This window comes from Giraffa tippelskirchi, chromosome 3 (assembly GCF_054371585.1).
Source record: "Giraffa tippelskirchi isolate mGirTip1 chromosome 3, T2T-mGirTip1v1.2.pri, whole genome shotgun sequence".
NCBI classification, from domain to species: domain Eukaryota; kingdom Metazoa; phylum Chordata; class Mammalia; order Artiodactyla; family Giraffidae; genus Giraffa; species Giraffa tippelskirchi.
This window is the reverse complement of record NC_137277.1, coordinates 138,537,041-138,563,321: the sequence shown is the minus strand read 5'-3', so window position 1 is coordinate 138,563,321 and position 26,281 is coordinate 138,537,041. Positions and strand designations below refer to the sequence as shown.

Genomic DNA, 26,281 nt, shown 5'->3' with positions numbered 1-26,281 from the left:
GGAGAAGGGGATGACAGAGGATGAGATCATTGGAAGGCATCACTGACTCAAAGGACATGAGTTTGGGCAAACTCAGGGAGATGGTGAAGAACAGGGAAGCCTGGTATGCTTTAGTCCATGAGGTTGCAGAGTTAGACATGACTGAGTGACTGAAAACAACAACCATAAGCATGTACAAGTGGAACTAAGCAAAGTCTCCAACTCTGACATAGGAAAAAAAGGGATTGAGGGTGAAAGAAGAAGGTAAAGAAAGGGGAAGCTCATTAAATATTCCTCGATAATCTATTTCTGCTGATCCATCATTTCTTATTCTTCCACCCATGCCCTTGTCTCTTCCTTTCGTATACACTATGTAATTCTTTGTTTCTAGTCTATTCCCTGAGAATTAAATATGAGTGGTTCTATAACCAGCCAAGTGAGAGAAATGTGCAGTAGTATTGACTGCATAAAGACTTTTGTTCATTCATTCATTCATTCCTGGTGTCCAATCCAAAGTTGAAGAAGACACGATCCTTATCGTCAAGAAAGGTAGCAGAGGTAGTAAAGTGTGAGAACAAGGTACTCTGGATGCAGCAAGGAGTGACCAATTAGTCCTGTGGGTGTGTGTGTGTCTGTGTGTTGTATGCAGGCAGAGTATGACAAAAGGCAGTTTTTACGAAGGACGAGCTTATTAGAGAACTTTTGAAAGAGTCAGATTTCATTGTTCAGAGAAGGGGTAAAGGCAGAGGAGAGGAAGGACAGGAAATAACATGTGAAAAGGCATTATAGTCTATTAAATCAAGGAATTCTGTCCTTAGGATATTCTTGGCTGAAGAAATCAGGATGTTTCATCATACCATCAATCAACGATTGAAATGACAGTAATGACCTATATTTTAGCCATAGAATCACCCATTAGTGTCATTAGTGATGTGAGCTGGAAATGTGAACATACCCTGTCATAAAGTTATTTGTAACACAAGGCAAGGCTTACACTTTGTTTTATCTGTTTTAGTTTTATTTTCAACCTATACTTTGACCTGTACCATTTACTAGGTATAATGTAGTTGATTTGTTACAAATGAAAAGCTGGAAAAATTGATGATAAGTAATCTACACAAAACTCAGATAAAACCATTTGAATCTCCCACTAGATGGCATAGGAAGAACCTAGAATAGCATAATACCTAGTTCTCATATTAGGCTCAAAATAAAGAAATTTCTAGTTCTGTGATTGCATAATTCTGAGTATTTACTCCTAAAAGCAAACACTGTATAAATAATATCTCTGTAATTATATTTCTTTATTAACAATAATTTAAAGTAGGTAATAAGTGTATGTGGTCTAAAAATCATAGCAAATAGAATATGGTGAATGACTTTATCAAAGTCTTTTTAAAAATATATTAAAACCATCCTTTTTTTCACCAGACTGCTTTCTTTATTCCTTCTTAATTTTTGTAGGCTAGCATTTTTCCAAATGGGTTCTTGGGAAACCCAGTCAGAGTTTATTTGAGTGGCATTACTCTCACAGATTCCTGACTTGGGAAAGAAAATAAAAGTTAATAATTCTGTATTACTGTGACTCTGGAAGACAAGGCACTGTCATCCATGACCTACAGATTTTACAGAGCCATGAAGAGTGAAGCAGTACATATTTACTGATAAGGAATAAGGAATAATTATCATGCGACCTGTGTTAAGTCAGTCCACATTACTTTAGGAGCACTAATAAATATTGCCCAAGAAAAAAGTGCGCTTCCCTCGTGGCTAAGTGGTAAAAAAACCCACCTGCCAATGCAGGAGACATGGATTCAATCCCTGGATTCGGAAAATCCCTTGGAGAAGAAAATGGCAACCCGCTCCAATACTCTTGCCAGGGAAATCCTATGGACAGAGGAGCCTGGCAGGCTGCAGTCCATGGGGTTGCTAAAGAGTAGGACATGACTTAGTGACTAAAAATAACAAGGTAAAAAGAAATCCTACAAAAACTATTCTCTAACACTCAGCCATTAATCAGAATCTGTCTAATCTCTATACAATTACTCAAAACATTGAGTCCTAATTAATTTCCTTTTCACAGGACCCTCACCCAAAATTTAGTCTTAAGAATGTAGATAGAATGTGATTTTTTGATAAGCTGCCATAAGTGAATGGTACGGAGCCAAAGCTGTATTCTGAAAATACACAGCAGGGCACAGCTTTCCAAAACTCCCAGTCCTTTGTTACCGGGAGTTAGAACTACATGGGATGAGAACCTAAGGCTTGGAATAACTTTTTGGTCATGAATGCAAAGCTAAATAAATGTATTTCCCCATTAAAGTCCAATTATAGTAACCAACTGATACAACTGGTAGTATAGCACCACAAGGATTCCATTCAACATGTATTTATTGAATGCTTTCTTTGTGCAACATTCTGTGCTGGACCAAGCTGGCTTAAACAATCTTGCTCTGTAACACTGAGGCAGTCGATAAGGAGGAAGAAAGAGTGTATCCTTCAATAGTCGTCTTTTACTGCAGCAAGAGCTCATAAATCACTGGAGTTTGCAACACTAGAAAGGACACTTAACTTGAACCACAGTGCCCCCTGGCAATCATAACTGATATTCTGCTTAACCAATGAACAGTTCTCACTGAATGTACAGTACTGCTCAAATCTATTAATAATTACAGCAAATGGGAGCAAAACAACAATTCTTGTTAGATCTCAGGGCAGTGCTTATAACACAAGATTTATTTTTCACATTGCGTTAAAAATGGATGCCTTTCATCGGAATCTTCTGAAGTACTTGTTTTAATGCAGATTCCCGGGACCAACAGGAGATCACTGAATTGCAGCTCCAGATTGCTTGACCAGGAAGAGGGAGCTGAAAACACCCATTTCCAAGCCCACTTGATACCACCGGGGGCATTCTATGAATAACAAGGAGATTTGAGGGTCTCAAGATGTGAATTCCTAAGCATGTCCAGAAACACCACAATTTGGCCTCGATATTAATGTCATCTTATTTTCCTTTGTTTATCTTAGGTAAAGACCAGTTTATAAATGTGTTCTCCCAAAGTGAACAGTGGGAATTGATTGACCAAAGGCAATGAGTATAGTTTCTACTTAAACAAGTTTTTTACAGGAAAGTGTTTAGCTGAGATGCTTTACTTCATCATTAAGTTTTAATACAGCAAAAGACGATGAGACTCTTCCACTGCCCAGTTGTCCCTAATTCATTAACGCACAGAACTATCAGAAGTTACTCTTACTGCGGCAAGAGCCTCATAAATCACTAGTTTGCAACACTAGATAGGATACTTAACTTGAACCACAGTGCCCCCTGGCAATCACAACTGATATTCTACTGAATATCAGGAGTTAAAACGCAGAGAAACACCAACATGGAGTCCTCACATGGGCCAGTAAATGTTGTCGCTTCAGAGCAGAATTAAGTTTGGGGAACTTGTATAGAAAGGAGGTCAGAAAATGAATTTTTTTTACATTTATTGGTGTGTGTGTATAAAGGACATAGATTCTTTATAAGTTCAACATTATGCTGGAAACTTAAGTGTTTTATTCCCTAGTTCTCATAATAGTTGCTGGATAGTAGTATAAGGGGTGTTACCCCATTATACCTCATTATACCCCATTATACCAGTATAGCAATCTGAAGCTTGAATAACTTGCCGAAGGTCACATAGCAAGAAAAGTCACAAGGCAAAGAAAGATCTTGAACCTCCAAAGTTCATGATGTGTCCATTACACCATGCTTGAAAAGAAACATGGAAAAATTAACAAAAGAAACATGCTGTGCTATGCTTAGTTGCTCAGTCATGTCCAACCCTTTGAGACCCCATGGGCTATAGCCTGCCAGGCTTCTCTGTCTATGGGGATTCTCCAGGCAAGAATACTGGAGTGGATTGCCATGCCTTTCTCCAGGGGATCTTCCCAACCCAGGGATCGAACCCAGGTCTCCTGCACTGCAGGCAGATTCTTTACCATATGAGTCAACAGGGAAGCATATTAAGCATTAAAACTCCCATGACAATTTTTTTCTTTTGCAATCTCAGAATCATCCAGTAGGCTGTACCCATGAATCAGTTTTCTGTCGAAACCCCAACCCATTAAACAGTGATTTTCTAAAGTGTGTCAGTTTTTTTAAAAAAAATAAATTATTTTAAATGAAGACTCTAACAATAATTTGGGCTTCCCTGATGGCTCAGTGGTAAAGAATCCACCTGCCAATGCAGGAGACACAGGTTCAATCCCTGGGTTGGGAAGATCCCCTGGAGAAGGAAATGGCAACCCACTCCAGTATTCTTGTCTGGGAAATTGAGTAGACAGAGGATCCTGCTGGACTATAGTCCATGGGGTTGCAAAGAGATGGACACGACTTAGTGACTAAACAACAACAATAATTTACAAATTTTGATACGTATTATGTCCTTAACTGCTGTTTCAGATTAAAATAGTATCCTACTTAAATTGTTTGTGAAAATTATTGATGCTTCCACAGCTAGGGACAAAGCTTCATTTTATTCCACCACTGTGAAAGCCAAGCTCTTTTATCACAGGCAGCCATACAGGCTTGGCCTGATTTGTAGAATTGTGATTAGTTTATCAATATGACTCCAAATGTGGTCACGGCATGGTTATATTAGAATCGCCTGACAGAGGTTCTCAAAACATAGTCCCCAACCGGCGGCATCAGCATCACCTGGGATCTTGTCAGATAAATTCTCAGGCCTCACTCCAGACCAAAGAATCATAAACTCTAGAAATGGGGTCCAGAAATCTGTGATTTAACAAGGCCTCAGAGTGAGTCTAATGTACAATAAAGTCTGAGGACCACCAGTAATCGAAAATGGAGATTTCTTCTTCCCACACAGATTGAATCAGAATCTCAGGGGTTCAGAATTTTATATTTTAAAACAAATATCCCAGTGTTTCTTAGACACAAAAAAGTTTTAGAACCACACTGGTCCATGCGATATGATTTGAAAGGACAACAAAGAATCCTTTTGTTAACATCGCTCTTTACTTATTGATCAAAAGTTAAATAATTTTATAGAATTAAACAAGCATGTCTTCATTATTTTCTAAATTTATGAAGTCATAAATATTTTAAAGTAAATTTATTTTAATAACTAGGTATTTCACCTTCATGGGAGAACTAGGAAAGTAGGCAATTGAAAGGAAGGATGTTACAGAGAGAGGTCACAAAACCCTAATTTAAATAGTTTGCCTTAGAGTCACCTAAGATCTGAATTCCAGGAATAGTACCTCGTATTATTTATTATGGGGATGTCACAGTTTCAGTATAACATCTTCAGCATAACATCCTTTTAAGCCAGCTCCTGTTACTGAGTCCAAGCTAGCCTTTCCTGGTTACACTCCCATGCCCCCAAAAGAGAATCTTATAAAAGTCTTGGCAATAATGAAGCAATACTTATATTCTGAGTATAGGTAATAATGTATGGTGGTGTTTATTTGGTGTGAGGTTGTGTGTGTGTGTGTGTGTGTGTGTGTGTGTATAGAATCTAAATATTCAAGAGCATAAAAAGAAAATATGAGATACCTAGAAAAATTAATCTCATTTACTTTGCAGTACGCTTAAACTTTTTCCAACAGTATGTGCATGTGTGCATGTGTGCGGGCATGCTAAGTGGCTTCAGTTATGTCTGACTCTTTGCAACTCCATGGACTCTAGACTGCTAGGCTCCTCTGTCCAAGAGATTCTCCAGGAAAAAATACTGGAGTGGGTTTCTGTACCCAGCCAAATTGACCAGACTAGGCTCTGTTTGACTTCCTATTGCTTCAGAACAAATATGGATACAACATGGTTTATCCTAAAAAACACTACTAGTGAAAGAACACAGACACAAAAGGACACATGTTGTATGGTTTCATTTGTGTAAGATATCCAGAAACGGCAAATCTATAGAGATGGCCCATTGGCTGTTATCCGGGGCTGGAGGGCGGGGGTAATGTGGAGTGACTGCTTTTTTTTTTTTTTTAATAAACTAGAGTGCCTTCTTTATTTCTTTTCTTTTTATTTATTTATTTATTTTAATTGGAGGCTAATTACTTTACAGTATTGTGGTGGTTTTTGCCATACATTCACATGAATCAGCCATGGGTGTACATGTGTTCACCATCCTGAACCTCCCTCCTACCTCCCTCCCCATCCCATCCCTCAGGATCATTCCAGTGCATGAGCCCTGAGCACCCTGTCTCATGAATTGAACCTGGTCTGGCAATCTATTTCACATATGATAATATACATGTTTCAATGCTATTCTCTCAAATCATCCCACCCTCACCTTCTCCCACAGAGTCCAAAAGTCTGTTCTTTACATCTGTGTCTCTTTTGCTGTCTCGCATATAGGGTCATTGTTACCACCTTCCTAAATTCCATATATATGCATTAATATACTGTATTGGTGTTTTTCTTTCTGATTTACTTCGTTCTGTATAATAGGCTCCAGTTTCATCCACCTCATTAGAACTGATTCAAATGCATTCTTTTTAATAGCTGAGTAATATTCCATTGTGTATATGTACCACAGCTTCCTTATCCATTCATCTGCTGATGGACATCTAGGTTGCTTCCATGTCCTGGCTATTGTAAACAGTGCTGCGGTGAACATTGGGGTACATGTGTCTCTTTCAATTCTGGTTTCCTCGGTGTGTTTGCCCAGCAGTGGGATTGCTGGGTCAAATGGCAGTTCTATTTCCAGTTTTTTAAGGAATCTCCACACTGTTCTCCATAGTGGCTGTACTAGTTTGCATTCCCACCAACAGTGTAAGAGGGTTCCTTTTTCTCTGCAACCTCTCCAGCATTTATTGTTTATAGACTTTTTGATAGTAGCCATTCTGACCGGTGTGAGATGGTACCTCATTGTGGTTTTGATTTGCATTTCTCTGATAATGAGTGATGTTGAGCATCTTTTCATGTGTTTGTTAGCCATCTGTATGTCTTTGGAGAAATGTCTGTTTAGTTCTTTGGCCCATTTTTTGATTGGGTCGCTTATTTTTCTGGAATTGAGCTGCAGGAGTTGCTTGTATATTTTTGAGATTAATTGTCATTTTCTTCGTTTGCTATTATTTTCTCCCATTCTGAAGGCTGCCTTTTCACCTTGCTTATAGTTTCCTTCATTGTGCAAAAGCTTTTAAGTTTAATTAGGTCCCATTTGTTTATTATTGCTTTTATTTCCATTACTCTGGGAGATGGGTCATAGAGGATCCTGCTATGATTTACGTCAGAGAGTGTTTTGCCTATGTTTTCCTGTAGGAGTTTTATAGTTTCTGGTCTTACATTTAGAACTTTTATCCATTTTGAGTTTATTTTTGTGTATGGTGTTAGAAAGTGTTCTAGTTTCATTCTTTAACAAGTGGTTGACCAGTTTTCCCAGCACCACTTGTTAAAGGGATTGTCTTTTCTCCATTGTATATTCTTGCCTCCTTTGTCAAAGATAAAGTGTCCATAGGTGCGTGGATTTATCTCTGGGCTTTCTATTTTGTTCCTTTGATCTATATTTCTGTCTTTGTGCCAGTACCATACTGTCTTGATGACTGTGGCTTTGTATTAGAGCCTGAAGTCAGGTAGGTTGATTCCTCCAGTTCCATTCTTCTTTCTCAAGACTGCTTTGGCTATTTGAGTGTTTTTGTATTTCCATACAAATTGTGAAATTATTTGTTCTAGTTCTGTGAAAAATACCATTGGTAGCTTGATAGGGATTGCCTTGAATCTATAGATTGCTTTGGGTAGTATACTCATTTTCACTATATTGATTCTTCCAATTCATGAACATGGTATATTTCTCCATCTATTTGTGTCCTCTTTGATTTCTTTCATCCGATGGAGAAGCTCTATACAGTCAGCAAAAACAAGACCGGGAATGGACTGTGGCTCAGATCATGAACTCCTTATTGCAAAATTCAGACTTAAATTGAAGAAAGTAGGGAAAACCACTAGAGCATTTAGGTATGACCTGAATCAAATCCCTTATGATTATACAGTGGAAGTGACAAATAGATTTAAGGGACTAGATCTGATAGACAGAGTGCCTGATGAACTATGGACAGAGGTTTGTGACATTGTACAGGAGAAAGGGATTAAGACCATCCCCATGGAAAAGAAATGCAAAAAAGCAAAATGGCTGTCTGAGGAGGCCTTACAAATAGCTGTGAAAAGAAGAGAAGTGAAAAGCAAAGGAGAAAAGGAAAGATATTCCCATCTGAATGCAGAGTTCCAAAGAATAGCAAGGAGAGATAAGAAAGCCTTCCTCAGCGATCAATGCAAACAAATAGAGGAAAACAACAGAATGGGAAAGACTAGAGATCTCGTCAAGAAAATTAGAGATACCAAGGGAACGTTTCATGCAAAGATGGGCTCAATAAAGGACAGAAATCATAGGGACCTAACAGAAGCGGAAGATATTAAGAAGAGGTGGCAAGAATACACAGAAGAACTGTACAAAAAAGATCTTCATGACCCAGATAATCACGATGGTGTGATCACTCACCTAAAGCCAGACATCCTGGAATGTGAAGTCAAGTGGGCCTTAGAAAGCATCACTACGAACAAAGCTGGTGGAGGTGATGGAATTCCAGTTGAGCTATTGCAAATCCTCAAAGATGATATTGTGAAAGTGTTGCACCCAGTATGCCAGCAAATCTGGAAAACTCACCAGTGGCCACAGGACTGGAAAAGGTCAGTTTTCATTGCAATCCCAAAGAAAGGCAATGCCAAAGAATGCTCGAACTACTGCACAACTGCACTCATCTCATACACTAGTAAAGTAATGCTCAATATTCTCCAAGCCAGGCTTCAGAAATATGTGCATTGTGAACTTCCAGATGTTCAAGCTGGTTTTAGAAAAGGCAGAGGAACCAGAGATCAAATTGCCAACATCCGATGGATCATCTAAAAAGCAAGAGAGTTCCAGAAAAACATCTATTTCTGCTTTATTGACTATGCCAAACCTTTGACTGTGTGGATCACAATAAACTGTGAAAAATTCTTAAAGAGATGGGATACCAGACCATCTGACCTGTCTCTTGAGAAGCCTGTATGCAGGTCAGGAAGCAACAGTTAGAACTGGACATGGAACAACAGACTGGTTCCAAATAGGAAAAGGAGTCCGTCAAGGCTGTATATTGTCACCCTGCTTATTTAACTTATATGCAGAGTACACCATGTGAAATGCTGGGCTGGAAGAAACACAAGCTGGAGTCAAGATTGCCGGGAGAAATATCAATAACCTCAGATATGCAGATGACACCACCCTTATGGCAGAAAGCGAAGAAGAACTAAAGAGCCTCTTGTTGAAAGTGAAAGAGGAGAGTGAAAAAGTTGGCTTAAAGCTCAACATTCAGAAAACAAAGATCATGGCATCTGGTCCCATCACTTCATGGGAAATAGATGGGGAAACAGTGGAAACAGTGTCAGACTTTATTTTTTTGGGCTCCAAAATCACTGCAGATGGTGATTGCAGCCATGAAATTAAAAGACACTTACTCCTTGGAAGGAAAGTTACGACCAACCTAGACAGCATATTAAAAATCAGAGACATTACTTTGTCAACAAAGGTCCATCTAGTCAGGGCTATGGTTTTTTCAGTGGTCATGTATGGATGTGAGAGTTGGACTATAAAAAGAGCTGAGCACCGAAGAATTGATGCTTTTGAACTGTGGTGTTGGAGAAGACTCTTGAGAGTCCCTTGGACTGCAAGGAGATCCAACCAGTCCATCCTAAAGATCAGTCCTTGGTGTTCATTGGAAGGACTGATGTTGAAGCTGAAACTCCAGTCCTTTGGCCACCTGATGTGAAGAGCTGACTCACTGGAAAAGACCCTGATGTTGGGAAAGATTGAAGGCAGGAGGAAAAGGAAACGACAGAGATTGATATGGTTAGATGGCATCACCAACTCAATGGACATGAGTTTGCGTAAACTCCGGGAGTTGGTGATGGACAGGGAGGCTTGGCATGCTGCAGTTCATGGGGTTGCAAAGAGTTGGCCATGACTGAGTGACTGAATTGAACTGAACTGAATGTTCAGTTAGGTGACTGATTTGTTTCCCTTTCTTGAGGCCAATTCTCTGAACTGTGGCAGCTTATATCATGGCTACTGTCTCATCTGCTGCTGCTAAGTCACTTCAGTCGTGGCTGACTCTGTGTGACCCCATAGACGGCCTCCCACCAGGCTCCCCCATCCCTGGGATTCTCCAGGCAAGAACACTGGAGTGGGTTGCCATTTCCTTCTCCAATGCATGAAAGTGAAAAGTGAAAGTGAAGTCGCTCAGTCATGTCCGACTCTTAGCGACCCCCTGGACTGCAGCCTACCAGGCTCCTCCATCCATGGGATGTTCCAGGCAAGAGTACTGGAGTGGTACTGTCTCATCAACATGTAGTTAATTAACTTCTTCCACGTAGTGGTGATTTCAGTATATATAATACAGCTCACACGATATGGCTCAGAATATTATCTAATAGCCTTTGAGAAGGAACTAAAGGTTCTTGCCTATGCTTAATAATGACATTATTATTATTTGACTTCTTATGACTGTTTTCCTTTGTTTATGCATTTTATCACTTCTCTCATTAAACTTCTTCTTTGGCTAATTTTTTCCACAGACAATAGGCTAGATGAGGACATGGGGTGGGGTGCAAAGACCATAGGGGTCCTGCTCTATTTCAGTGCTCTGTGATGACCTGGATGAGTGGGATGGGAAGGTGGGAGAGAGGTCCAAAGGGAGGAAATACAGGTGTACATATAGCTGATTCACTTCCTTGTATAGCAGAAACTAACACAACATTGTAAAGCAACCATATCCCCCCAAATCTTGACATATACCTGAGTTTCAGAAATTATCACCATGGCCTGCGAAAACAATTTTTAACTCCTAAAAATATGATTCTGATCTTTTTTCTTTCTTTATAATTTATTCACCTTGGTAATAATGTTTAAATAGACATCCTTGGTTATAAAAGGTAATTGTTGGGTTTTTTTTGTTAAATTAAAGCAGAAAAAGAGCATTTCTACTTCCTTCTTGCTTGCATAGAAGTTTAAGAAAATAAAAATATATATCTGTGGAGTTCCTCATCTATAGAAAAAATGTGTATGGAAGTCTTTTAAATTATTAGATTTAGTCACTGAATTTGGGGTTCCCTCATAGCTTAGTTGGTAAATAATCTGCCTGCAATGCAGGAGACCTGGGTTTGATTCCTGCGTTGGGAAGATTCCCTGGAGAAGGAAATGGCAACCCACTCCAGTATTGTTGACTGGAAAATCCCATGGACAGAAGAGCCTGGCAAGCTATAGTCCATGGGGTTGCAAGAGTTGGACATGATGTGGCAACTAAACCAACACCACCAACACTGAATTTGACAAACTAATCCTAAGATTCATATTGTAAAGTAAAGGAACAACATAGCCAGAGTAAGTTTAAATAAGAGGAATAAGGGAGTGGCCTATGTTTATAATACACTAAGACTTTGTAAACTACACAAATTAGGAAAGCATGATATTTGCACAAAACAACAGACTAGAAACAGATCAGGTTGTAGTTGCCCAGACATTCCCTTTCCTGACAATCCCTTTAAACAATTCCCTCATACCATATAGCTCTAGCCCTTTAGTTCGGTGCAGTCGCTCAGTCATGTCAGACTCTGTGCAACCCCATGGACTGCAGCATTCCAGGCTTTCCTGTCCATCACCAACTCACAGAGCTTACTTAAACTCATGTCCATAGAGTCGGCGATGCCATCTGACCATCTCATCCTCTGTAGTCCCCTTCTCCTCCTGCCTTCTATTTTTCCCAGCATCAGGGTCTTTTCAAATGAGTCAGCTCTTCACATCAGGTGGCCAAAGTATTGGAGTTTCAGCTTCAGCATCAGTCCTTCAAATGAATATTCAGGACTGATTTCATTTAAGATTGACTGATTGGATCTCCTTGCAGTCCAAGGAACTCTCAAGAGTCTTCTCCAACACCACAGTTCAAAAGCATTAATTCTTCGGTGCTCAGCTTTCTTTATAGTCCAACTCTCACATCCATACATGACTACTGGAAAAACCATAGCTTTGACCAGACAAACTTTTGCTGGCAAAGTAATGTCTCTGCTTTTTAATATGCTATCTAGGTTGGTCATAGCTTTTCTTTCAAGGAAGAAGCATCTTTTAATTTCATGGCTGCAATCACCATCTGCAATGATTTTGGAACCCCCCAAAATTAACTCGGTCACTGTTTCCATTGTTTCCCCATCCACTTGCCATGAAGTGATGGGACCAGATGCCATGATCTTACTTTTCTGAATGTTAAGTTTTAATCCCACTTTTCCACTCTCCTCTTGCACTTTCATCAAGAGGCTCTTTAGTTCTTCTTTGCTTTCTGCCGTAAGGTGGTGTCATCTGCATATCTGAGATTACTGATATTTCTTCCAGCAATCTTGATTTCAGCTTGTGATTCATCCAGCCCAGCATTTCTCATGATGTACTCTGCATATAAGTTAAATAAACAGGGTGACAATATACACCCTTGATGTACTCCTTTCCCAATTTGGAACCAGTCTGTTGTTCCATGTCCAGTTCTAACTGTTGCTTCTTGACCTGCATACGGGTTTCTCGAGGCAGGTCAGGTGGTCTGGTATTCCCATCTCTTTCAGAATTTTCCACAGTTTGTTGTGATCCACACAGTCAAAGGCCTTGGCATAGTCAATAAAGCAGAAGTAAATTTTTTTTTGGAACTCTCTTGCTTTTTCGATGGTCCAATGGATGTTGGCAATTTGATCTCTGGTTCCTCTGCCTTTTCAAATACAGCTTGAATATCTGGAAGTTCACAGTTCACATACTGTTGAAGCCTGGCTTGGAGAATTTTGAGCATTACTTTGCTAGCGTGTGAGATAAGTGCCGTTATGTGGTAGTTTGAACATTCTCTGGCATTGCCTTTCTTTGGGATTGGAATGAAAACTGACCCTTTCCAGTCCTGTGGCCACTGCTGAGTTTTCCAGATTTGCTGGCATTTGAGTGCAGCACTTTAATAGCATCGTCTTGTTGGATTTGCAATAGCTCAACTGGAATTCCATCACCTCCACTAGCTTTCTTCGTAGGGATGCTCCTAAGGCCCACTTGACTTCGCACTCCAGGATGTCTGGCTCTTGGTGAATGATCACACCATCATGTTTATCTGAGTCATCAACATCTTTTTGGTATAGTTCTTCTGTGTATTCTTGCCACCTCTTGTTAATATCTTCTGCTTCTGTTATGTCCATACCATTTCTGTCCTTTATTGTGCCCCTCTTTGCATGAAATATTCCCTTGGTATCTCTAATTTTCTTGAAGAGATCTCTAGTCTTTCCCATTCTATTGTTTTCCTCTATTTCTTTGCAATGATCCCTGAGGAAGGCTTTCTTATCTCTCCTTGCTGTTCTTTGGAACTCTGCATTCAAATGGGTATATGTTTCCTTTTTGCCTTTGCCTTTAGCTTCTCTTCTTTTCTCAGCTATTTGTAAGGCCTCCTCAGACAACCATTTTGCCTTTTTCCATTTCTTTTTCTTGGGGATGATCTTGATTACTGACTCCTGTACAATGTCACGAACCTTGGTCCATAGTTCTTCATGCACTCTATCAGATATAATCCCTTTAATCTATTTGTCATTTCTACTGTATAATCATACTCTGGTTTAATTTTTTCATGGCACAGTCATCAAATACTTATGTGTTCATACAGTTTTTTTCTGCATTATTCCTATTGAATCTAAAGGTATTACCTAATAAATTTATTTCATAGTAATAAAAGAGTCAATTCATCAAGAAAGCAGAACAATCTAAAATGTGTTTGCATCCAATAACAAAGCATCAAATACTTGGAGAAAAAGCTGATAGAAAAAATGGAGAAATAGACAAATCCACAATTACAGGTGTAGGTTTTAACACTTTTTTCTATAATCAATTGAAGTATTAGACAAAATATTGAAAAGCCTATAGAGATTTAAACAACTCTTTAACTAGCTTGTATTGGGCTTCCCTGGCTCAGACGGTAAAGTGTCTGCCTGCAATGAGGGAGACCTGGGTTCAATTCCTGGGTGGGGATTTCCCCTGGAGAAGGAAATGGCAACCCATTCCAGTACTCTTGCCTGGAAAAATCCCATGGACAGAGGTGCCTGGTAGAAGAGACAGCCCATGGGGTCGCAAAGAGTCGGACACGACTGAGCTACTTCAGTTTCTTTCACTTTTAACCAGCTTAACCCAGGGTTTCTTGGCACTACTGACATTTTGAGCTAGGTAATTCACAAATTTGTCACAAATGGCAGGATTTCCTTCTTTCTCATTACAGTAACATTGCTTTGTATATATGTGTCATGTTTTCTTTATCCATTCATCCATTGACAGACACTTAGGCTGCTTCATTTTCTTGGCTGTTGTGAATACTGCTGCAGTGACATGAGGGTATAGACATCTCTTCTATATTCTGTTTTCATCTCCTTTAGGTCTATCAGTTCAGTTCAGTTCAATTCAGTCGCTCAGTAGTGTCCGACTCTTTGCAACCCCGTGAATTGCAGCACGCCAGGCCTCCCTGTCCATCACCAACTCCCTGAGTCCACCCAAACCCATGTCCATCGAGTCGGTGATGCCATCCAACCATCTCATCCTCTGTCGTCCCCTTCTCCTTGTGCCCTCAATCTTTCCCGGCATCAGGGTCTTTTCCAATGAGTCAACTCTTCGCATGAGGTGGCCAAAGTATTAGAGTTTCAGCTTCAACATCAGTCCTTCCAATGAACACCCAGGACTGATCTCCTTTAGGATGGACTGGTTGGATCTCCTTGCAGTCCAAGGGACTCTCAAGAGTCTTCTCCAACACCACAGTTCAAAAGCATCAATTCTTTGGTGCTCAGCTTTCTTTACAGTCCAACTCTCACATCCATACATGACTACTAGAAAAACCATAGCCTTGACTAGACGGACCTTTGTTGGCAAAGTAATGTCTCTGCTTTTTAATATGCTGTCTAAGTTGGTCATAACTTTCCCTCCAAGGATTAAGCATCTTTTAATTTCATGGCTGCAATCACCATCTGCAGTGATTTTGAGTCTATACCAGAAGTGAAATTGTTGGATGCCATTCAGGTTTTTAATTTTCTTCTGCAGCCAAGTTTGGTAATTTTTATTTTTTCTGGAGAATTGCCCATTTATATCTAGATTTTAGATTTTTGACATAAATTTTTTGTAATTCCTTATGAATTAAACATCATTTCTATCATATTTGTGATTAGATTTCTTCTATCTTCCTCATCCAATGTTGCCTATATTGGACCTGCTCTTTTTTCCCCTTATCCTTCTTGTCAGGGATTTGTCTATTTTATTGGTCTCTTCAATGATCAGTTTTTTTAAACTGAAGTACAGTTGATTTACAATGTTGTGTTAATTTTTGCTATACAGCAAAGTTATATATATATATGTGTATGTGTAAGTGTATATATATATGAATCTTTTTGTTTTCTTTTCCACTATGGCTTATCACAGAATATTGAATATAGTTCCCTGTGCTACACAGTAGGACCTTGTTGTTTATCCATTCTTTATATAATATTTTGCATCTGCTAATCCCAGGCTTCCATTTCATCTCCCCACCCCCTCTTCCTTGGCCAGAAGTCTATTCTCTGTGTTTGTGAGTTTGTTTCTGTTTTTAGATAAATTCATGTCCTATTTTAGGTTCCACATATAAATCATATCATATTTGTATTTCTTTTTCTGACTTACTTTACTTAGTATGATAATCTCTAGGTCCATCTATGTTGCTGCAAATGGCAGTGTTTCATTCTTTTAATGGCTGAATAGTATTCCATTGTGTGTATGTATGAATATATATATATATATCTCACATCTTCTTTACCCATTCATCTATTGATGAGCATTTAGGTCGTTTCCCTGTCTTGGTTATTGTGGATAGTACTGCTATGAACATAGGGATGCATATACCTTTTTGTGTTTTCTAATTGCTTTAAAACATTTATTTATTTATTTATTTATGTGCTCGTTCTTCCTTGCTACATGTAGGTTTTCTCTAGTTGTGGCAAGTAGGGACAACTCTTTAGTTGTGGTTCATGGGCTTCTCATTGTGGTGGCTTCTTTTGTTGCAGAGCAGTTCTAGATATGCATTGCAGCTCACAGGCTCTAGAGCTCAGGCTCAGTAGTTGTGATGCGTTTGCTTTGTTGCCCCACAGCATGTGGCATCTTCACAGATCAGGGATCAAACCTGTGTCTTCTTCATTGGCAGGTAGATTCTTAACCACAAGGGAAGTCCTACCTTTTTTTTTTTTCTAACTTTTTGAATTATAGTTTTATCCAGATATATGCATGGCCAGGAGTGGAATTGCTAGATTGTAGGGTAGCTCTATTTTTTGTTTTTTGAGCAACCTCCATACTGTTTTCCACAGTGGCTGTACCAACTTACATTCCCAATGATCAGGTTTTGAAAAGAATATGTATTTGCTAATTTTGGGTAAAAAGATTTATATAAATATATCCATTAAATCAAAATTATTATATTGTTCAATTATTCTACATTCTTACTTTTTCTCCCCACACTAGCTGGATTTTTTTCTTTTTCTCCAGTAGAGGTCTGTTAACATCTCTCATTATGACTGTGACTCTATTCATTTTCCCTTATAATTCTACCAGCTTTTGCTTTGTATAGTTAAAGCTATATAAGCAATGTTGTTAAGTTGTTCTTTCTTATGGTGAATTATTATGAAATGACCTTCCAAATCTATTCATAACTGGATTTGAAGGTGGGATGCTATAAGAAGCAGAACATACAAGTGGGAGGAGTTTGACTTTTGGCACTGATCATACAGACATTGCAGGCTAGAAAAGGAAGGGGATGGTCCTTGCTCTGCAGTAGTGGGAACACTGGGACAGACTGTGGAGAGTTTTAACCCTGTGTCATGAAAATGATAGGAATGATTTATCATTTGATGTGTGATGCTTTTATGACTGCTTTTAGGAATGTCTAGAAAAAGGATAAAATCAGACTAGAGATAGCCAGTCTGCAAGCAGGTGTGAAGATGCTTGAGTAAGACGATGCTTCTCTGCACAAAGCCTCAAATTTCAATTGACCAAGTGTCCTGCAAGTTGAAGTGTTGCAAAGTTGAAAAGTTTAAACAAAAGTATAAGCAGCAGCCTTAGCAGAAACTGGACCAGAGTTTCTCACATAGCTTAAATTCAGTTCTCTCTGGCAGGAAGAGCTCACAAGGCAGAGCAGATTAGAGGTAGCTCCTGAAGCCAAACAGGACTCTGTGGGACTCCTGGACATGGAAGCCTTTCTGTGTTCTCCGTTTCTTGTTTGTAGGAAATAGACTTCAGCCTCCATGAGCTTTCCTGAGACCCAAAGGGCAGGTTCAAATAGTTCCTAATCAGAGAAGGGAGAGGATGCAAGACAAGGGAGGAGCAGCCAAGAAACAATAATGCATACTTGGGGCAGGTTCATGGTTCTGCCTCAACGGATACATGTGACATTATCTTTGAGATCTTCTCTCAGTTCACTTCAGTTCAGTTCATTTGGTCACTCATGTTTGACTCTGTGACCCCATAGACTGCAACATGCTAGGCTTCCCTGTCCATCACAAACTCCTGGAGCTTGCTCAAACTCATGTCCATCAAGTCAGTGATGCCATCCAATCATCTCATCCTCTGTCGTCCACTTCTCCTCCTGTCTTCAATCTTACCCAGCATTATGGTCTTTTCCAATGAGTCACTTCTTTGCATTAGGTGGCCAAAGTATTGGAGCTTCAGTTTCAGCATCAGTCCTTCCAATGAATATTCAGGACTGATTTCCTGTAGGACTGACTGGTTTGATCTTCTTGCTGTCCAAAGAACTCTCAAGAGTCTTTTCCAACACCATAGTTCAAAACCATCGATTCTTCAGTGCTCAGCTTTCTTTATGGTCCAGTTCTCACTTCCATACATGACTACTGGAAAAACTATAGCTTTAACTAGATGGACCTATGTTGGCAAAGTGCTGTCTCTGCTTTTTAATATGCTGTCTAGGTTGGTCATAGCTTTTTTTCCAAGGAACAAGTGTCTTTTAATTTCCTGGCTACAGTCACCATCTGCAGTGATTTTAGAGCCCAAGAAAAGTCTGTCACTGTTTCCATTGTTTCCACATCTATTTGCCATGAAGTGATGGGACCAGATGCCATGATCTTCGTTTTCTGAATGTTGAGTTTTAAGTCAGCTTTTTCACTCTTCTCTTTCATCTTCATCAAGAGGCTCTTTAGTTCCTCTTTGCTTTCTGCCATAAGGGTGGTGTCATCTGCATATCTGAGGTTATTGATATTTTTGCTGGCAATCTTGATTCCAGCTTGTGCTTCATCCAGCCCAGCATTTCTCATGATGTACTCTGCATATAAGTTAAATAAACAGGGTGACAAGATACAGCCTTGACGTACTCCTTTCCTGATTTGGAACCAATCTCTTGTTCCATATTCAATTCTAACTGTTGCTTCTTGACCTGCATACAGATTTCTCAGGAGGCAGGTCAGGTGGTCTGGTATTCTCATTTGTTTCAGAATTTTCCACAGTTAATTGTGATCCATACAGTCAAAGGCCTTGGCATAGTCAATAAAGCAGAAGTAGATGTTTTTTTGGAATTCTCTTGCTTTTTTGATAAACCAACGGATGTTGGCAATTTGATTTCTGGTTCCTCTGCTTTTTCTAAATCCAGCTTGAACATCTGGAAGTTCTTGGTTCACACACAGTTGAAGCCTCTCTTGGAGAATTTTGAGCATTACTTTGCTAGCGTGTGAGATGAGTGCTGTTGTGTGGTAGTTTGAACATTCTTTGGCATTGCCTTTCTTTGGAATTGGAATGAAAACTGACCTTTTCCAGTCCTGTGGCCACTGCTGAGTTTTCCAGATTTTCTGGCATATTGAGTGCAGCACTTTCACACCATCATCTTTTAGGATTTGAAATAGCTCAACTGGAATTCCATCACGTCCACTAGCTTTGTTTGTAGTGATGCTTCCTAAGGCCCACTTAACTTTGTACTCCAGAGCTCTTCTCTAGAACACCTAAAGGATTTGGTGGGTAAATGGGAAAGAATCTACCTTCAATGCTGGAGACCTGGGTTCGATCTCTGGGTTGGGAAGATCCCCTGGAGAAGGGAATGGCTACCCACTCCAGTATTCTTGCCTGGAGAATTCCATGGGCAGAAGAGCTTGGCGGGCTGCAGTCCGTGGGATCTCAAAGAGTCAGACATGACTGAGAGACTAACACTGCACTACCTACCTAGAACTAAAACCCCCAACAATTGGAAAATGTTAACTACTTGATGAAGAATTCTTCATTCCAGAGAGAAGGTCACCGTTTGATAACCTTGAGAACCACAGAAGCTCATTGGGAAACCCCCTGAGGCCAGATTAAAGAAAGCAGGCCATAGACATACCATGATCCTTATCAGCAACCTTGTCCTTGAAACCCTGCTACAAAACTCCTCATCAAATCTCCCCAGATGGGGACACCCAAATTTTAGTTTATTTGTCCACTGTGTTCCCCTTTGTCTGGCAAAACAATAAAGCTATTCTTTTCTACTTCATCCCAAACCCTGTCTCCAAGATTCAATTTGTCACCCATGCATAGAGTTTTTGGCATCACCCTGTTGAATTAAAAAATATTCACAAACTAGAAGTCAATTCCCTTCACGGATCACAGTCTTGTCTTGGTGAAGGGGCTTGTGGAACTCAGTGAAGCTATGAGACATGCTATGCAGGACCATCTAAGACAGATGGATCATAGTGGAGTATTCTGGCAAAACATGGTCCACTGGAAGAGGGAATGGCAAACCACTCCAGTATTTTTGCTTCAAGAACCCCATGAACAGTATGAGAAGGCAAAAAGATATGACACTGAAGGATGAGATTCCCAGGTTAGGTGTCCAAAATGCTAGTGAGAAAGAGCAGAAAAATAGCTCCAGAAAGAATGAAGAGGCTGGGCCCAAAGTGGAAACGATGCTCAGTGGTGGATGTGACTGGTGGTGAAAGTAAAGTCCATGCTGTAAATAACAGTACTGCATAGGAACCTGGAATGTTAGGTACATGAATCAAGATAAATTGGACATGACCAAGCAGGAGATGGTAAGAGTGAACACCAATGTCTTAGGAATCAGTGAAGTAAAATGGACGGGAATGGGTGAATTTAATTCAGATGATCATTTTATCTACTGCTGTGGGCAAGAATCCCTTAGAAGAAATGGAGTATCCCTCATAGTCAACAAAGAGTCTGAAATGCAGTACTTGGGTGCAATCTCAAAAATGACAGAATGATCTCTGTTTGTTTCCAAAGCAAACCATTCAACATCAACATAATTCAAGTCTATGACCCAACCAGTAATGCCAAAGAGGCTGAAGTTGACTGGTTCTATGAAGACCTACAAGAGCTTCTAAAACTAACACCAAAAAAGATGTCTTTTTCATCATAGGGGATTGTAATGCAAAAGTGGAAGGTCAAGAGATACCTGGAGTAACAGATAAGTTTATTCTTGGAGTACAAAATGAAGCATGGCAAAGACTAACAGAGTTTTGTCAAGAGAACATGCTGATCATAGCAAACACCCTCATCTAACAGCACAAGAGATGACGCTACACATGGACATCACCAGATAGTCAATACCGAAATTGGACTGATTATATTCATTGCAGAAGAAGATGGAGAATCTCTCTACAGTCAGCAAAAACAAGCCCTGGAGCTGACTGTGGCTCAGATTATGAACTCCTTGTTGCAAAATCCAGGCTTAGGTTGAAGAAAGTAGGGAAAACCACTAGGCCATTCATGTATGACCTAAATCAAATTCCTTATGATTATACAGTACAGGTGATGAGTAGATTCAAGGGATTAGATCTGGTAGACAGAGTGACCGAAGCACTATATATGGAGGTTTGTAACATTTTAAAGGAGGCGGTGCCCAAAACCATCCCAAAGAAAAAGAAATGCAAGAAGGCAAAGTGGTTGTCTGAGGAGGCTTTACAAATTGCTAAGAAGAGAAGTGAAAGGCAAGGGAGAAAGGGAAAGATAAACCCATTTTAATGCAGAGTTCAGAGAATAGCAAAGAGAGATAAGAAAGCCTTCTTCAGTGAATAATGCAAAGAAATAGAGTAAAACAATAGAATGGAAAAGATGAGATCTCTTCAAGAAAATTGCAGTTGTTAAGGGAGTATTTCTTGCAAGGATGGGCACAATAAAGGACGGAAATGATAAAGACCTAACAGAAACAGAAGAGATTAAGAAGAGGTGACAAGAATACACAAGAACTTTACAAAAATGGTCCCAATGACCCGGATAACCACGATGGTGTGGTCACTCACGAGAGTCAGACATCCTGGAGTGTGAAGTCAAGTGGCCCTTAGGAAGCATCACTGCTAACAAAGCTAGTGGAAATGATGAAATTCCAGTTGAGCTATTTCAAATCCTAAAAGATGATGCTGTTAAAATGCTGCACTCAATATGTCAGTAAATTTGGGAAACTCAGCAATGGCCACAAGATTGGAAAAGTTCAGTTTTTATTCCAATCCCAAAGAAGGGTAATGCCAAGAATGCAGATTCTTTACTGACTGAGCTATGAAGGAACCCCAAGAATGTTCAAACAATTGCGCTCCTTTCACATCCTAGCAAGATAATGCTCAAAATCTTCAAGCTAGGCTTCAGCAGTACATGAACTGAGAACTTCCAGATGTACAATCCGAATTTAGAAAAAGCACAGGAACCAGAGATGAATTTGCCAACATTCATTGGATTATAGAGAAAGCAAGGAAATTCCAGAAAAAAAATCTACTTTTGCTTCATTGAGTACACTAACGCCTTTGACTGTGTGGATCACAACAAACTGTGGAAAATTCTTAAAAAGATGGGAATGCCAGACTACCTTACCTGTCTCTTCAGAAACCTGTGTGCAGGTTAAGAAGCAACAGTTAGAATTGGACATATAACAGCAGACTGGTTCCAAATTGGGAAAGAAGTACGTCAAAGCTATGTATTGTCACCCTGCTTATTTAGCTTATATACAGAGTACATCATGTGAAATGCCAGGCTAGATGAATCACAAGCTGGAATCAAGATTGCTGGGAAGAATATCACCAAACTCAGATACAGATGATACCGCTCTAGTGGCAGAAAGTGACAAGGAACTAAAGAAACTCTTGGTGAAGGTGAAAGAGGAGAGTGCAAAAGCTGGTTTAAAACTCAACATTCAAAAAACTAAGATCATGGCATCTGGTCCCATCACTTCATGGCAAATAGAAGGAGAAAAAGTGGAAATATTGACAGATTTTCTTTTCTTGGTCTCCAAAATCATGGTGAATAGTGACTGCAACCATGAAATTAAAAGACGCTTGCTCCTTGGAAGGAAAGTGATTAACAATAGATTGAGACCTAGCTGCTGCTGCTGCTGCTGCTAAGTCGCTTCAGTCTTGTCCGACTCTGTGTGACCCTATACACAGCAGCCCACCAGGCTCCGCCGTCCCTGGGATTCTCCAGGCAAGAATACTGGAGTGGGTTGCCATTTCCTTCTCCAGTGCATGAAAGGGAAAAGTGAAAGTGAACTTGCTCAGTTGTGTCCAACTCTTAGCGACCGCATGGACTGTAGCCTACCAGGCTCCTCCTTCCATGGGATTTTCCAGGCAAGAGTACTGGAATGGGGTGCCATTGCCTTCTCCATTGACACCTAGACAGTGTATTAAAAATCAGAGACATCACTTTGCCAACAAGGGTCTGTATAGTCAAAGCTTTGTTTCTAGAGCCTTCAGAGGGAGAGTGGCCCTGTCAACACTTTGACTTTGGACCTCCAGAGCTGTTATTTTAAGCCACCCAGTTTGTGTCAATTTGTTATAGCATCTCTAGGAAACTAACACACCAATTATGTGATTCTATGTTGACAGTTATTTTGTTCTTAGTGTAATGAGGATGTTATTCCATAGTCTTTCTGATTGTCTTTGTTCTTTTTTTATGAATGTAGTTAATTTACAATGTTGTGTTAAAATGTACAGAAAAGTGATTCCATTATACATATGTATGTATATTTTTCAGAATTTTCCATTATAAGTCATTACAAGATATTGAGGATAGTTCCCTGTGCCATATAGTAGGTCCTTATTGTTTAGTTATTTTATATATACTATTATGTATTTGCTATTCCCAAATTCCTAATTTATCCCCCCTACATTTGGGGTGGGTTTCATCCAATGAGTTAAAGATCTTAAGAGAACAAAGACTGGCCTTCTCTGAGCAAGAGGGAATTCTGTCAGTAGGCTCTCTTTGGATTCAAACTGCAACTGTCCCCTGGGTTGCCAGTCTGCTGACCCACTCTGCAGATTTTGGATTTACCAATCCTCCTTAATCATGTGACTCAATTCCTTAAAGTAAATCTCTGTACATATACACATTCTGTTGGCTTTGCCCTGACTACTGTACTAACTTTTTATAATGTTTTGGTAACTAGTAAAGCAAATCAATCCACCTCAAAAAAAAAAATAATGTTCTGATTAATTTTTGTCCTTTGCTTTTACATACATTTAGGTCTTCTTCATTTTTTCCCAGTGAAGCTTTGTGTTTTTCAGTGGTAGAGATCTCTCATATCTTTCCTCCCTAAGAACATTGCTAGCAACTCTAGTGATCTGATGTAGTCTCAGGACCTGACTGGGAGCTCCTTGAGGATGTAAATATTGACTTTCCACCTCTCATCTCTTGCGCCAAGACTGTGGGCCTGGCCCAAAGTAGCTGTGTAACAAATATTTCTTACATAGTTTAGTGAATTTTGTTATTCATACAGACGGTTAATTTTTTAGTGGTTTGTCATAAGATTAATAATGCAGTAGTGAATCATTAAACATTTATTGAACACCCATCACAGGCAAGGATGCATACAGAGCACGTTCTTTTATTTTGTTACATAACTGCTGTCAGCATTAGCACTGGCTGAGAGAGAATCTCTGGGGTCTCCCCAGCACCAGGCATTTCTCAGCTGTTTCTAGCCTCCGGAGGACAATAGGCCCATCAGGTGTGCTTCTCCTGGATCTCAGTGTCTCTTTCCAGAGGAGAATGATGTAAGGTAGAAGGCAAGCTGGCCCAGCACTCCCCTACCAAAGCTCTAGCTCAGAACTGTGGCTTCTGTGACACCTGGGTCTCAGCTTTTCCCTCAATCCAGGCCTGCCTACTACACCCCACCACTTCTCTCTGGCCCCCCTTCCTGTTTTCTTTGTGCAAAACTCAATTTGCATCTTGATGGAGGTGAACAATTAGAACCCTTCAGCATGAATAATTCTAGGCAAATTAATTTTCATGCCAATCAGCAAAAATTAATTGGCATCATGATGTTTCACATTTTCCAGGCGGGGCTCCTCAGGCGGGCTGCAACCTCTTCCCAGCCTCAGGCTCTTTTCCCCTAGCATTTTGGAGAAGATTGCTTGTTAGTTTTATTGTTTGTCTGTTTGTTTTTAACACTTCCACAGGCAACAATGGTACCCTTCCTTGCAGTTAAATGGGCCATTTAACAAGCATGATAAAATCCTCCTTAGAGCCACTACTGGCTGAGTCTAGTACACCTGTTTCTCTATAATCCAATATCTATTTTAACCTTTTTATTTGCTTTTGTGGATACAAAAACATACAGAGATGTACATAAAAGATATAAACATGCAACTTAATGAATTATTATGAACTGAATGTTCATAACTATCTTCTGCCATTCTGTGGCTTATTCTTTCTCTCTCTTCATTATATCTTTTGATGGAAGAAGTTCTTACTTTTAATATAGTCAGGTGTATCAACATTATGCCCTGATTGGGGCTTCCCCAGTGGCTTAGAGGTAAAGAATCTGCCTGCAATGCAGGAGCCGCAGGAAACTTGAGTTCAATCCCTGGGTCAGGAAAATCCCCTGGAGAAGGAAATGGGAACCCACTCCAGTATTCTTGCCTGGAGAATTCTGATGACAGGAAAGCCCAGGGGGCTACAGTCCATAGGGTCACAAAGAGTCGGACACGACTGAAACAACTTAGCACCACTCATGCCCTGATTAAAAATTATACCAAAATAAAGTGTCTATACTGTATTTCATGAGAAAACTGTACTTTTTCCCCAAAATGGAAATAGCTTTATTATATTTTTTCTAATAATAGAAGATCTTAATATTTGCCTTGAACATATACACACACATGCGCGTGTGCACACACACACACACACACACACAGGAATTATTTAAAAGTATGTTGCAAATATTATGGCACTTCACTTTTTTATTATTTATGTTTTAAAATTATTTTTTTCTAGTTTTATTGAGATATAATGACATACAGCAGCACACACTGTATAAGTTTAAGGTGTACAACATAATGATTTGACTTATATACATCATGAAGTGGTTATCACAAGAAGTTTAACGAACATCATCTCTTATAGATACAAAATTAAAACAATAGAAAATAATGTTCTTTTTTTGTGATGAGAACTCTTAGGATTTACTCTAACAATTTTCATATATAGCATACAGCGGTGTTAATTATGTTTATCACATTGTAATCACATATCTACTACTTATTTATCTTATAACTGGAAGTTCATACTATTTGAATGCCTTTATCTAATTCTCCCTCCTTCCACCAACCCTGCCTCTGGTAACTGAAAATTTGATCTTTTTTTCTATGAGTTTGTATGTATGTTTGTTTTTGAAGATAATTGAGCTGCAACAGTATGTTAGTTCCTGTTACACAATACAGTGATTTTTTTCCTATATATATCAAAATTATCACCATAGTAAGTCTAGAATAATATGTCATCCTACCTCAAAGATAATACTCAGTTATTGACTATATCTCCCACCCTGTACACTTCATACCTGTGACTCATTCATTTTGCAGCTGAAAGTTTCACCTCTTAATCTCCCCACACTTTCTCATCCTTGGTAATAACCTTTCTCATCCTATTTGCTTTTTGTGCATATAGCTGTGTTTCTGATTTGCTGTTTGTTTGTTTTGCTTTTTTAGATTCTATATATAAGTGACATCACATAGTAGTTTTCTTTCTCTGACTTATTTCACTTACCTTAATACCCCCTAGGTTCATCCATGTTTTCACAAATGACGAGATTTCATTTTTCTTTATGACTAATAATCTATTATACATCTATCACATATCTATATAGCTCTATTACTATCTATCTATTTATGTATCTGACTACCACATCATCGTTATTCTATTATCTATTGATGGATGCTTGGGTTTTCCCAATATCTTAGCTATTGTACATAACGCTGCAATAAACAAAAGGGTAC

General features: G+C 39.4%; 1 long non-coding RNA gene across 1 annotated transcript; it reads left to right on the top strand.

The window, feature by feature from the left end:
* Positions 1 to 18,639: 18,639 nt before the first annotated feature.
* LOC145542482 (uncharacterized) lies at positions 18,640 to 23,486 on the top strand. The gene is made up of 2 exons (XR_014079889.1): positions 18,640 to 18,898; positions 21,413 to 23,486. It is a non-coding gene; the product is annotated as an uncharacterized LOC145542482 (long non-coding RNA).
* Positions 23,487 to 26,281: the final 2,795 nt, after the last annotated feature.